At 42.4% G+C, this 12,441-nt stretch overlaps 1 pseudogene; it reads right to left on the reverse strand.

Moving 5' to 3' along the window:
• Positions 1–1,370: 1,370 nt before the first annotated feature.
• On the reverse strand, positions 1,371–1,979 carry LOC103072278 (RNA-binding protein with multiple splicing 2 pseudogene; annotated as a pseudogene).
• Positions 1,980–12,441: the final 10,462 nt, after the last annotated feature.

Here is a 12,441-nt window from a genome sequence, read left to right on the forward strand (position 1 = left end):
AGGAGGCAGGAATATACAATGGGGAAAAGACAGTCTCTTCAATAGGTGGTGCTGGGAAAACTGGACAGCTACATGTAAAAGAATGAAATTAGAGCACTCCTTAATGCCATGCACAAAAATAAACTCAAAATGGATTAAAGACCTAAATGTAAGGCCAGACACTGTAGAACTCTTAGAGGAAAACATAGGAAAAACTCTGACATAAATCACAGCAAGATCTTTTTTTTTTCGATGATTTTTAAATTTTGCATTCCATATATTATCCAGTCTCACATGCTCACAGGATCAGCAATTACAATAGCCACCTCGTCTCCCAAGTCTGAAAATGGCAAGACAGCCACAGCTGCAGCCAAAGGCAATGCACTGATGTGCTCACGAAACAAAAAATTGCACAATTTTCCTTCATTTTTCTTAAACTAACGGCTGACGCTAAGGCTAACTGCTGGAGAACGGAAACCCTTTTCTTCTTCATGCCTCAAACTAAAATGTTAAACTTATCGGACAGGGCAGACAGGGTCTCTTCAATACTTAATTGCACACACACACGAAAAATCCTTTATGTTGCGTGAATATTTTGTTACACAGGGTACACAAATGCTTTCACTTTTTGGTTGCTTTTGAAGTTTGGAAATAATGAGCCATTGCAAGGGTGGGGTGCGCCGTGAAGAGGTAAGCGAAATTGGGCAGAGAAAGGGTTTTCCTAATGGCTGTTGGCCCATCTGAGAGGGAGGAAGCAGAGGACTCCGATTTGAAATGACCATGAAAACGCACTGTCTTGGCTGGTTGGTCCTTCCTGTTCATCCTGGAAGTGTGTGGATGATGGAGGGCACCAGCCACCGGGCAGAACTGGCTGCAAGGCTTGGTCCTCACTGAAGCAGGGTGGGTGCAGGGGAGGGGGTGAGGGGAGAGGGGCTGGGGATGATGAACCATTAGTGGGCTGTCTTGTTGCTATGGTGACACAATGTGAGAACAAACTGTACACTCACATATATACCAGTTTAAGTGTCTTAATTCATGCCAGGAAAACATGCAAAATTAAACGCCTCATTTCTTTGAGGCGGGGCTACGGAAACAAATTTGGACTGGGGGTCAGGCCTTGCTGAGTCCCAGTGAGACCTCCGAGCTGGGTCTGGGTGTCCCAGTGAGAAGGCCCCTGAATCCTGCCGTGAGGCCTTGGAGAGGGGCTTTGGGGCAGGACAGGGCTGAGAAAAAGGAGAGAAAGGAAACAGTCCACTGAGTCGGGCTTAAAATTCATAGTCTTTGGAGGGAAGCAGCAGCTCTGCACGGGCCGCCTGGGGGCAGTGGAAGCTCAGGGTGGCTTCCTCCCCACTGGGGCGGGAGCTTCGAGCTGTGGTGACCAGACTGAAGAACTAACAGAACTGACGATATTTCCATCCTTGCTGGGTGGTATCAGAGGAAGGGTACCAGTGCATCTGAGCATGTAGGGTGGCAGCGGCAGCAGTGGTGGCTGGGTAGGTACACGCAGCATATGAGATGGCTGGGGTCAGCTCTGTGGTGTACAGAGGGTAGGGGGCCCAGGCCTCTAGGGATGCGGGGATCAGAGTGGCCCCCATCAGGTCATAGGGGTATCGTGCGATGAAGTGTGCTCCTAGGGCGGGGTGAGCATTGGTGGGATTTGGTGTAGCTGTTAGCTTGTTCTTGGCCATCTTGGTGTTGGCTTTGGCAAACTCTCGCCTCAGGGTCTGTGGGTTCTCAGGGTCAAAGCGAATACCGTTCAATGCATTCTTGGCCGCTTCAGTTCCTGCCCAGGTGTCAAAGATCACAAAACCAACAGGCTGTCTCCATGTGAGCTTGATCAGGGACCCTTCATACCCCTGAATGGCCTGAAGAGCAGGTGGAGTTCTCTGGGTTTAATATGCACAGGGAGCCCACGTCCGGACCTCCTCCTCCTCCAGGGTGCCGCTGGAGCCCGAGCCCGTGCCGGTGCTGTGCTCGCCGCCCGGCTTCGGGCTGCTCATGCTGCAGGGGGTGGAGCGGAGGTGGGGAGGGGCGAGGGGAGCTGGGCACTTTGGGGTGAGGGGCTGGGAGGGGGGCGGCCACAGCGTTGGACTGGGTCGCATCAAGTTGGGCGGGTGCAGGAGGTGGGGAGGGGGTGAGGCACTGTGAACCGGAACCCACAGCATGATCTTTTATGACCCACCTCCTAGAGCAATGAAAATAAAATAAAAAATAAGTGAATAGGACATAAGTTAACTTAAAAGCTTTTGCACAGAAAAGGAAACCATAAGATGAAAAGACAACCCTCAGAATGAGAGAAAATATTTGCAAACGAAGCAATGGACAAAGGCTTAATCTCCAAAATAGACAAACAGCTCATGCAACTCAATACCCAAAAAAACCAAACAACCCAATCAAAAAATGGGCAGAAGACCTAAATAGACATTTCTCCAAAGAAGACATACAGATGGCCAAGAAGCACATGAAAGGATGCTCAACATCACTAATCATTAGAGAGATGCAAATCAAAACTACAATGAGGTGTCACCTCACACTGGTCAGAAGGGCCAGCATCAAAAAAATCTACAAACGATAAATGCTGGAGAGGGTGCAGGGAAAAGGCAACCCTCTTGCACTGTTGGTGGGAATGTGAGTTGATACAGCCACTGTGGAGAACAGTATGGAGGTTCCTTAAAAAACTGAAAATAGAGCCCGTGAGCCTTGGCTGCTGAGCCTGCGCGTCCGGAGCCTGTGCTCCGCAACAGGAGAGGCCACAACAGTGAGAGGCCCGCGTACCGGAAAAAAAAAAAAAAAAATCTAAAAATAGAACTATCATATGACCCAGCAATCCCACTACTGGGCATATACCCAGAGAAAACCATAATTCAAAAAGACACATGCACCTCAATGTTCATTGCAGCACTATTTACAATAGCCAGGACATGGGAACAAGTTAAATGTCCATCGAAGATGAATGGATAAAGAAGATGTATATATATACAATGGAATATTACTCAGCCATAAAAAGAAATGAGATTGGGTCATTTGCAGAAATGTGGATGGACCTAGAGTCTGTCATACAGAGTGAAGAAAGTCAGAAAGAGAAAAACAAACATCGTATCTTAACACATATATGTGGAATGTGGAAAAATGTTACAGATAAACCTATTTGCAGGGCAGGAATAGAAATACAGATGTAGAGAACGGACGTGCGGACACAGGTGGAAGCGGAGGGTGGGATGAACTGGGAGATTAGATTTGACGTAAATACACTACCATGTGTAAAATAGAGAGCTAGTGGGAACCTGCTGTATATCGCAGGGAGCTCAGCACGGTGCTTTGTGACAACCTAGATGGGTGGGATGGGGGGGAGGGAGGTCCAAGAGGGAGGGGCTATATGTGTACATCTGGCTGATTCACTTCAGTACAGCAGAAACTAACACAACACTGCAAAGCAATTCGACCCCAATAAAAACAAACGAAAAGAGAAAAACCCCTTCCTGTCACAGAAGCCTCCACAGCACCATCTGGCTCAGGCTCACCGCCCCACACAGTAGCCACACTAGGGAATCTCAGCCCTGACTGGTGCTGTACAACTGCTCATCTGCATTAAAAGCATCCCTTGTGTGTGGATGAAACCACTCTAAGTGCAGTAACCCGCAACAGGGTGATGCCACTTGACAGCCTCTTGAAGAACTTGAGTGTTAAACATCTCACTCAGTCTGTACTAACTTTGACATAATAGGACTTCCAGAGTCAGAACAGAAAGGAAAGGAAAAAGTATGAATTCACTCTAGAAAAATAGAAGTTCAAGTTCCGTACACGTATGCAAGAAATGCTCAATTTCATTTATAATTTTTTTTAAACTAAAGGAAGGAGATAGAGTTTGAGGCCTATATATCTGGCAAAAATTAAAAGATTTATAGCACTTGATGTCATCAAGGGTGTGAGAAAATGGCTATTATCATATGGTCCTGGTGAGGGTAAATTTGTATGGCCTTGTGGGATGGTAAAAATTGCATAAAAAGGGCTTCCCTGGTGGCGCAGTGGTTGAGAGTACGCCTGCCGATGAAGGGGACATGGGTTCGTGCCCCGGTCCGGGAAGATCCCACATGCTGCGGAGTGGCTGCGCCCGTGGGCCATGGCCGCTGAGCCTGCGCGTCTGGAGCCTGTTGCTCCACGACGGGAGAGGCCACAGAAGTGAGAGGCCCGCGTACCGCAAAAAAAAAAAAATTGCATAAAAGTAGTACTTTATAATAAAGGAAAATTACAAGAGCCCAAATGTCAATGACTAGGGAGTAATGATAATGGCACAGTCTTAGGGTAAGTGGGATGAGAGCGATGAGTATGTAATGACAAGGAAATGTCTGTGATACGTGTGTATTCCCATTTCATTGCTTAGTTTATGTGGATTTATAGACAGCTAGATAGATTGATAGATAATATATGTTCCACTTGGCTGCTAAGTTACCTAGAGTACTGAGGACAAGTAAAAGCCGTCTTTCCCAAATTTCAACCAAATTTAAGTCCCAATCAGCTCGAACCCTGCAAGTTAGTTTCTTAATGATAACATAGGACAATTTGGGGGATCATGGGCCACCCATCCTTCTACTCTTGGTCTTCCTTGAATAGGGAACAATTCACTGTGAGTCTGAGCTCTTTCCCACAGGAGGTGAGGTAACCAGGTTTGGTGGGGCCTGAATGTATACAATTTGAGGGTCTCCTCATTCAAAAATTAAAATATCTTACTTGTGCAAGTGTTTAAAATCATATGACCATGTGAACCCACTGCCTTGGCACCTCCCAGGACCCAGGCAGAGACAGAGGCCTGAGAGGCCCAGAGTTCAAGGATGTGGCTGGAGCTCAGTCAAAGGGGAGCCCAGTCTGGGAGCATCCTCCAGGTGCGCAGTTAGGTGGCCAGCACTCAGCTGCGACACCCCTCCGTGGGGAAAGGGAGAGCTTGATCCCCACCCCAAGCCAGGTCAGGGTGGCTCTGTGGAGAATGCTTGAAGAGACTCTGGGGGTGTCTGCTTCCCAGCTGGAAGAGTCTGAAGGCAAGAGGCGTCCGGGGCAGACTGCACGGCACCCGGACGGTGGAGGCTGCAGTGGGCAGTAGTCTGCACTCTCGCTGCCTGGGGAGTTCGAGTTCCCCGGGATGCTTGGTGGGCAACTGAGCATGTGCCATCTTGAAAGGCCCACAACCAGGGGGCTTTCAGGCGGACAAGGAGACCTTGAGAAAGAGGCGGGGTATTGTGCTGGGCAAGCAGGAAACAGGACGAAGATGGAAGGGGCCAGCCAGAGAGCGCCAGGAAATAATACAGGGCAGAGGCCCCTACTGGGCATCTCTGAGGAGTTTACTAAGATGCCCCAGAAGAGCCAGCGTCTGGAGGTCTGCCTGACGGAGGGCAACCTGCTGCTGCAGAGAGGACTGTAAACAGCACTGTCTGGGTGAAGAGGACTTTGCCCTTTTCCTCTAACCCGTCTCCTCCTTCCTTATCCCGCCTCCACTTAGGAGAGTATGAGTGAGGGGAGGAGCAGCCAGAGGCCAGCAGAGCATTAGTGAAGGCGCCGCCCCGCTGCAGGCTCCGCAGCCCAGTTTGGGCCGAAGAGGAGGAGGAGAGGCTCGCAGCTGGAGGCGAGGCTGAAGCGTTTACGTTACACTGGACTCTGGACTAAGCGTGTCTGGAAATGTGGCCGCTCTCACGGCCAAGAGTGAGCTGAAAAGCAGGGAAATGAGTCGTCACTGATGAGCAGAGCAAAGGGAGGTCACAGAGAGTTGGTTTAAAGGCAGTGGTGAGAAAAGAAATAGTGTCGTTTCCTGATTGTACCCTCACTCTGTTCAGCCCACTAAGTCAGTCAGTTACACAGAATACAGTGCTCATTCGATTAAAAAAAAATCTCGTAAGACTGCTTATGATGGAGGATGCGCCCACTTTATCATAGTAACATTGCACTAAGACATGGTGATTCGTAACAGAACTTGCAGCTCACGATCATGACACATGGTCCTCTCAACTCACATTCATAGTCTGGACCACCATCAACAAAATATTTACAAAGTTCCCTTTCATTCATTCCCTTGATTCCGATCTTTCCATCTTTTCCTAAGAAAGGCAACCAGAATTTATAATCATAATCGACACTGATTTCTTTATGGTTTGCTTTCAGCTGAATGACATGGGTGAGACTGAGGGTCTCAGGGCAACAGAAACGTGTGATTGCAGACTCTGGTGCTGGCCAAAACTTCAGGAGAACAGTCCCAAATTTTGTTACCAATATATATAATTTCCAAATATCTATAAACATTTAAAACGCAGGAATAGATTCTGCTTTCCTTTTAGCAGAGTTTACATAAACTTCCCCATTTAGTAACAATATGCCTTGACTCTCTTAAAATTTTCTTACATTTTGCTTTTCATATCACTGTGAAATGATTTCAGCATCCACCCAAGTAGATGCCATTTTCTAAAGCTGATGTACTTGTCCCCCTTCAGTGCCACCCCCAAAACATCTAAAGGCATCACTGTTCCCCGCCAAGACACTTTCATCCAGCAAATAATCGTTTGCATAATTTTTAAGAGCCAGTCTGGACATTAGAGATGTAATAGCAACAAGACAAAGTTCTTGCTTTTATGGAACTTCCATTATAGTGGACAGTTAATCACGATAAATTGAGAGATAATAGTGGTCAGTACTCTCCAGAGAAACAGGACCAATATGATAGATAGGTAGATAGATAAATAGTTAGGAATTGGCTTATGGAATTATGGAGGCTGGCAACTCCAAAATTTGCAGAGCCGATGTCCCAGTTTGAGTCTGAAGACCAGTAGGCTGCTGTAGAACTAGGAAGAGCTTATGTTCAGTTTGGAGGTCATCAGGCAGGAGAATTCTCTCTTATGTAAAGAAGGATCAACTTTATTAGCGTCTTCAGCTGACTGAATGAGGCCCACCCATGTTATAAAGAGCAATCTGCTTTATTTAATCTACCAATTTAAATGTTAGTCTCATCCAAGTATTCCCCCACAGAAACACCCAGAATAATGTGCGACCAAATATCTGAGCACCTCATGACCCAGTCAAATTGACACATAAAATTAAGCATCACAAGAGATAAAAAAGTTGAAAAATAAAATGTTTCATGACTCTTAGGCTACAGAGAAATTAAAGCTGTGACCTTCTCACATGGTGATATGAGAAAAAGTGACTGGGGAAGGGAAGAGTTTAAAATAGGTATGTGTTTAAGTTACAGTACTGTCCCAGACTTTAAATACATTAGCATTCAAATGCCATCCTGTGGCTGATGATTCACGTTAGGTTTTATTTGTTTCGTGTCATTCATCTCACATCTGTTAAAATCTGTTGGACTGTCTGTTGGAGTCAATGGAGTTGCTGTCTTAAGCCCCCAGGGATTTTGCTCATATTTCACGTGTATTAGTAGTAGTAATTCCATGCTCGATGGGTTCAGGGTACAGCCATGCCAGCTTTACTCCAGGATCAAATGCCTTCTTTGGTTATAACGGATTTAATTCAAGCACACTATAAAATAAAATATTCATGGTCGGTGTACATAAGGATGCCATAACAGAAATATTTACACACTTAAACTGACATACAGAATCACTTTACAACCCTTATGTTTAGTGCAACAATAACATCATTACATAGAATAAACAGGACTGAATCATTTCCCAAATTCTGGGCCTCCATAAATAGCAGTCTGCATTCTTGGCCCAGTGTTATAATCTTTGCTTTGTAACTTTATGCAATCTAATAAAAGACTTATCATAAAAATGGTCTTGGGCATGGCCCATAACCCATGATTTGTCTTTAAGACACTTTGTCATTATTGTGTAGGCCAAATCTTTACATTCTTTTCACACACAACTACCCCCCACCACCTGCATTGTTCAGAAGGCTCACTAAAGTCAAGAGAATTAATTGCTAGCTTTCTCTTTAGTATATAAATGTATCAAATCAACACTTTGTACACCTTACACTTACACAATACTATATGTCAATTAAATCTCAAAAATAAAATTTTTAAATTCTATAAATTAAAAAGTTTATTAAATAACGAAATTACACTAAAGATTATGTATAAAATAAGTAAAAGGTACATACAAGTCCAACAATTTAAATGCCTATGTATATTAGTTTCCTGTTGGTCTGTAGCACATTACCACAAGCAACATCCTTTTACTAGCTCCCAGTTCTGTATGGAAGTCCAGCATGGTGGGACAGGGTTCTCTGCTGAGGGTATCACAGGATGAGGTCAAGGTCATGGCTGGGCTGAATTGTCATTGGCAGTTCTGGGGAAGAATCAGCTTCCAAGCTCATCCTTGTTGGCAGAATTGAGTTCCTTGCAGCTGTAGGGTTTAAGTCCTCACTTCTTTAACGTGTGGCCCCTCTATCTTCAGGGCAACAGTGGCATGTCAGTCAAATCCTTCTCATGCTTTGAATCTCTGACTTCCTGCTCTGCAACTGGCTGGAGAAAATGCTTTGCTTTTAAAGAGTTTAAGGGATCAGGTTTGACCACCCAGACAACCTCCCTTTGGATGAAGTCAAAATCAACTGATTAGTAACCTTAATTATGTCTGTAAAATCCCTTCTGCAATATTAAGTTACATAATCACAGGTGTAACACGAGGGACAGAGATCACTGGGGCCATCTTAGAGTCATTCTTACCACACCTTGTAGCCAGCACCCAGGTAAAAAGATGGAAACATTGTCAGTCCTCTGTGAGTGCCTCCCTGATCTTACCCCTTCCTACAATCCTGAATTCTGGATCTAGCCTCCCCTTGCTTTTCTTTCCCCCTCATCACATTTGCATGCGACATGAAGCAGTAGCATTCCATAATAAGTATATAACTTCAAACTAGGTCTAGATGAAATAACATGAAACTAACCTTTTGAGTTTTGCATCTAAATGGATGCAAGCAGGTGTAGTTCATAAATGTTTATTACTGATTATAAGAATAGACCACAATTATTATTATTATTATTATTTTTGCAGTATGCGGGCCTCACTGTTGTGGCCTCTCCCGTCGCGGAGCACAGGCTCCAGACGCGCAGGCTCAGCGGCCATGGCTTACGGGCCCACCTTGGATCATTTTCCTTTTCCCTGAAAAACATCTATTAGAATTTCTTACAGTGGGGGCCCCTCTATTTTTACCCAACAATCTTATGTCAGTTTGACTGAAAAGGCTTTATTGACCCTTATTCTTGAAAGATAATTTTTGTAGGTGCACAACTCTGGTTGACAGTTTCTTTTTCTTATCACATTAAATATATTTTACCACAGTCTCTGGCTTTCCAGGTAGCTATTAGGAAGTAGGAAGTCAACTGACAGTTAAGTTGCATTCATTGGTGGTTAATATGTTACTTCTCTCTGCCTACAGTTACCAAGACAGTGGTACTGGAATAAAGATAGACAAATCACTAGAACAGATTAAAGAGTCCAGAAATAAATCCACACAAATACAGACAACCAATTTTCAATAAAGATGCAGACGCAATTTAGTGGTAAAGGATGATCTTTTCAACAAATTGTGCCAGAACAATTGGATAACCACGTGCTCAAAACAACAACAACAAAAAACATTTTCACCCATACCTTGCACAATATACAAAAATTAACTCAAAATGTACCAGAGATCTAAATGGAAAGCCTAAAGTTACAAAACTTTTAGAAAAGCTATAGGAGGAAATGTATGTGGCCTTAGGTTAGGCAAAGATTTCTTAAATATGATACCAAAAGTACAGTCTGCATAAGTACAAATTGATAAATGGGGTTTCAGCAAAATTGAAAACTTCTCTTCAAAATACACTCTTAGCATAAAAACACATGCTACAGATTGGGAGAAAATATTTACAGATTATATATCTGATAAAAGACTTGTACCTAGAATATATAAAGAACTATCAAAACTCAATAATAAAAAAAAAACCTTGACTATAAAAATGACATAAGACTTCAACAGACACTTCAATAAAGAAGATGGCAAATAGATACATGAAAAGATGCTCATAATAACTAACCCTCATTAGTTATTAGGGAAATGCCAATTAAAACTACAAGATACCATTACTTACCTACTAAAATGGTTAAGATTAAAAAGATGAATGGGTAAAGAAATTGTGCTAGATCCACGCAATGGAATACCATCTGCCAATAAAAAGGAATGGCCTATTGATAGATGCAACATCATGAATGAAAGAAGCCAAAAGTACATGGTATGATTACATGGATATAAAACTCTAGAAAATAGAAACAAATGTATTGGGACAGGAAGCAGATCCATGGTTGCTGAGGGTGATGGGGAGAATCAGAAGGGAAGGGTTGCAATGGAGCAGGAGAAAACTTCTGTTGGTTAGCTTGACTGTGGTTATGGTTTCCTAGGTGTATAAATATATCAAAACTGATCAAATTGTTTACTTTATACACATCCAGTTAATTGTATAACAATTATACCTGAGTAAGCCATTCAAAAAACAATAGAAGGCAATTTACTCTGAATTTTATGAATTAAAAAATATCAAACATTATTTGCCAGCTGCCTGGGCACCTGCAAATAGAGGCACATCACAGAAGAGAGTTGACACAATTGTTGTGCTAGTCAAAGTCAGGTGAACACAATTGAATAAATAAAAAGTTTCACGCATAGTCTTTTATTTATTTTACTTGTTTGCTTATGTATTTATCATAGTGTTATGAAGAGTCACAGTTGCCTGGCCAGCTGCAGAACTATAATTCTGATCATCATTTCTACCCATTTCTTTCCCTGGCCCTTAAACCCTGCCTCAGAATACCAACCACTCTGCATTTTCTATTTGGCATCCTCTTGATGTCTTAGAATACTTTAATCTAACATGACTAAAAAAAAAACTTGTTTAGTTCTAAATGTCCTTTGAACTTAAAAAAAAAAAAGGGGGGGGCAGGTATTATGCTCATACCATAGCAGCACTATTCACAATAGCCAAGAGGTGAAAGCAATCCAAGTGTCCACTGTCGGGAATGGATAAACAAAATGTGATATATACGTATAGTGGAATATTATTCAGCCTTAAGAAAGAAGGAAATCCTGACACATGCTACAACATGGATGAAACTTGAGGTCATTATGTTAGGTGCAACAAGCCAGTCACAAAAATACAATTACTGTATCATTCCACTTGTGTGATGTATCAAATTCACATAAACAGAAAGTAAAAGGGTGGTTACCAGGGGCTGGGAGGAGGGGCACAAGGGGACTTGTTATTTAATGGGTATAATTTCAGATTTGCAAGATGAAAAAGTTCTGGAGATCTGTTTCACAACAATATCAATATGCTTACTACTGAACTTTACACTTAAAAATGGTTAAGATGGGGCTTCCCTGGTGGCGCAGTGGTTGAGAGTCCGCCTGCCGATGCAGGGGACGTGGGTTCGTGCCCTGGTCCGGGAAGATCCCACGTGCCGCGGAGCGGCTGGGCCCGTGAGCCATGGCCGCTGAGCCTGCGCGTCCGGAGGCTGTGCTCCGCAACGGGAGGTCTTTTACCATAAAATTAATTAATTAGTTAATGCAAAAAGGTTATCAGGCTAAATGTAGCCTTTTTCCCACTGAATACTACCAAATTATAATTCATATTGCTGTATATTGTAGTTATTTTTACTGTTGTAAGATATTATTTTCCTTCTTTCTACTTTCTTTGGTTTATTTTGGTGGTTTATTTTGCCTCACTCATTTTCAGCATTTATTTTTTTTTAAATTTATGCATTGATGGCTATAATTTTTCCTCAATATATGTTTTAGTGTAATATAGCTAGTATAGCACATGTTTTAATATGAATTATTTCTGTTATTTGCAGAACATGTTCTAAGTTACATTAAGACTTCTTCTTTGACCCATGGGTTATTATTTTTATTACATAAAAATTATCAAAAGTATACTTTTTAAATTACAAACACATTAGGATTTTCTAATAACCTTTGGGTTTCCAGATCAATTCATTGTGTTCAGAGAACCACAATATGTGGGTCATTTTTCAAATGTTCATGTGATTGAAAAGAACGTCATTCTTCTTTTTTTATTTTGGAGTATAGTTATGTTGTGTTAGTTTCAGGTGTACAGCAAAGTGAATCAGTTATACACGTATCCACTCTTTTTTAGATTCCTTTCCCATATAGATCATTACAGAGAACTGAGTAGAGTTCCCTGTACTATACAGTAGGTTTTTATTTGTTATCTATTTTATATATATTAGCGTGTATATGTCAATTATTTTCTAATTTTGTTCACAATTTTATATTTAAGCCATGAGCTTTTTAGAAGTATAGATTGTTTAAATTTGCAAATAATGAAAAATTTCAGTTTCTTGTTTTGGAATTCCTCAAATGTTTCCTTCTTAATAAGGGCACCAGTCACTGTTTTTAGGGCCAGTATAATACCTGTTCTTTGAAATTTGCTGAAATTTGCTTTACAGCTTAGAAAATAATGAATTT

This window comes from Lipotes vexillifer, unplaced genomic scaffold, assembly GCF_000442215.2.
Source record: "Lipotes vexillifer unplaced genomic scaffold, Lipotes_vexillifer_v1.1 scaffold439, whole genome shotgun sequence".
NCBI lineage: Eukaryota > Metazoa > Chordata > Mammalia > Artiodactyla > Lipotidae > Lipotes > Lipotes vexillifer.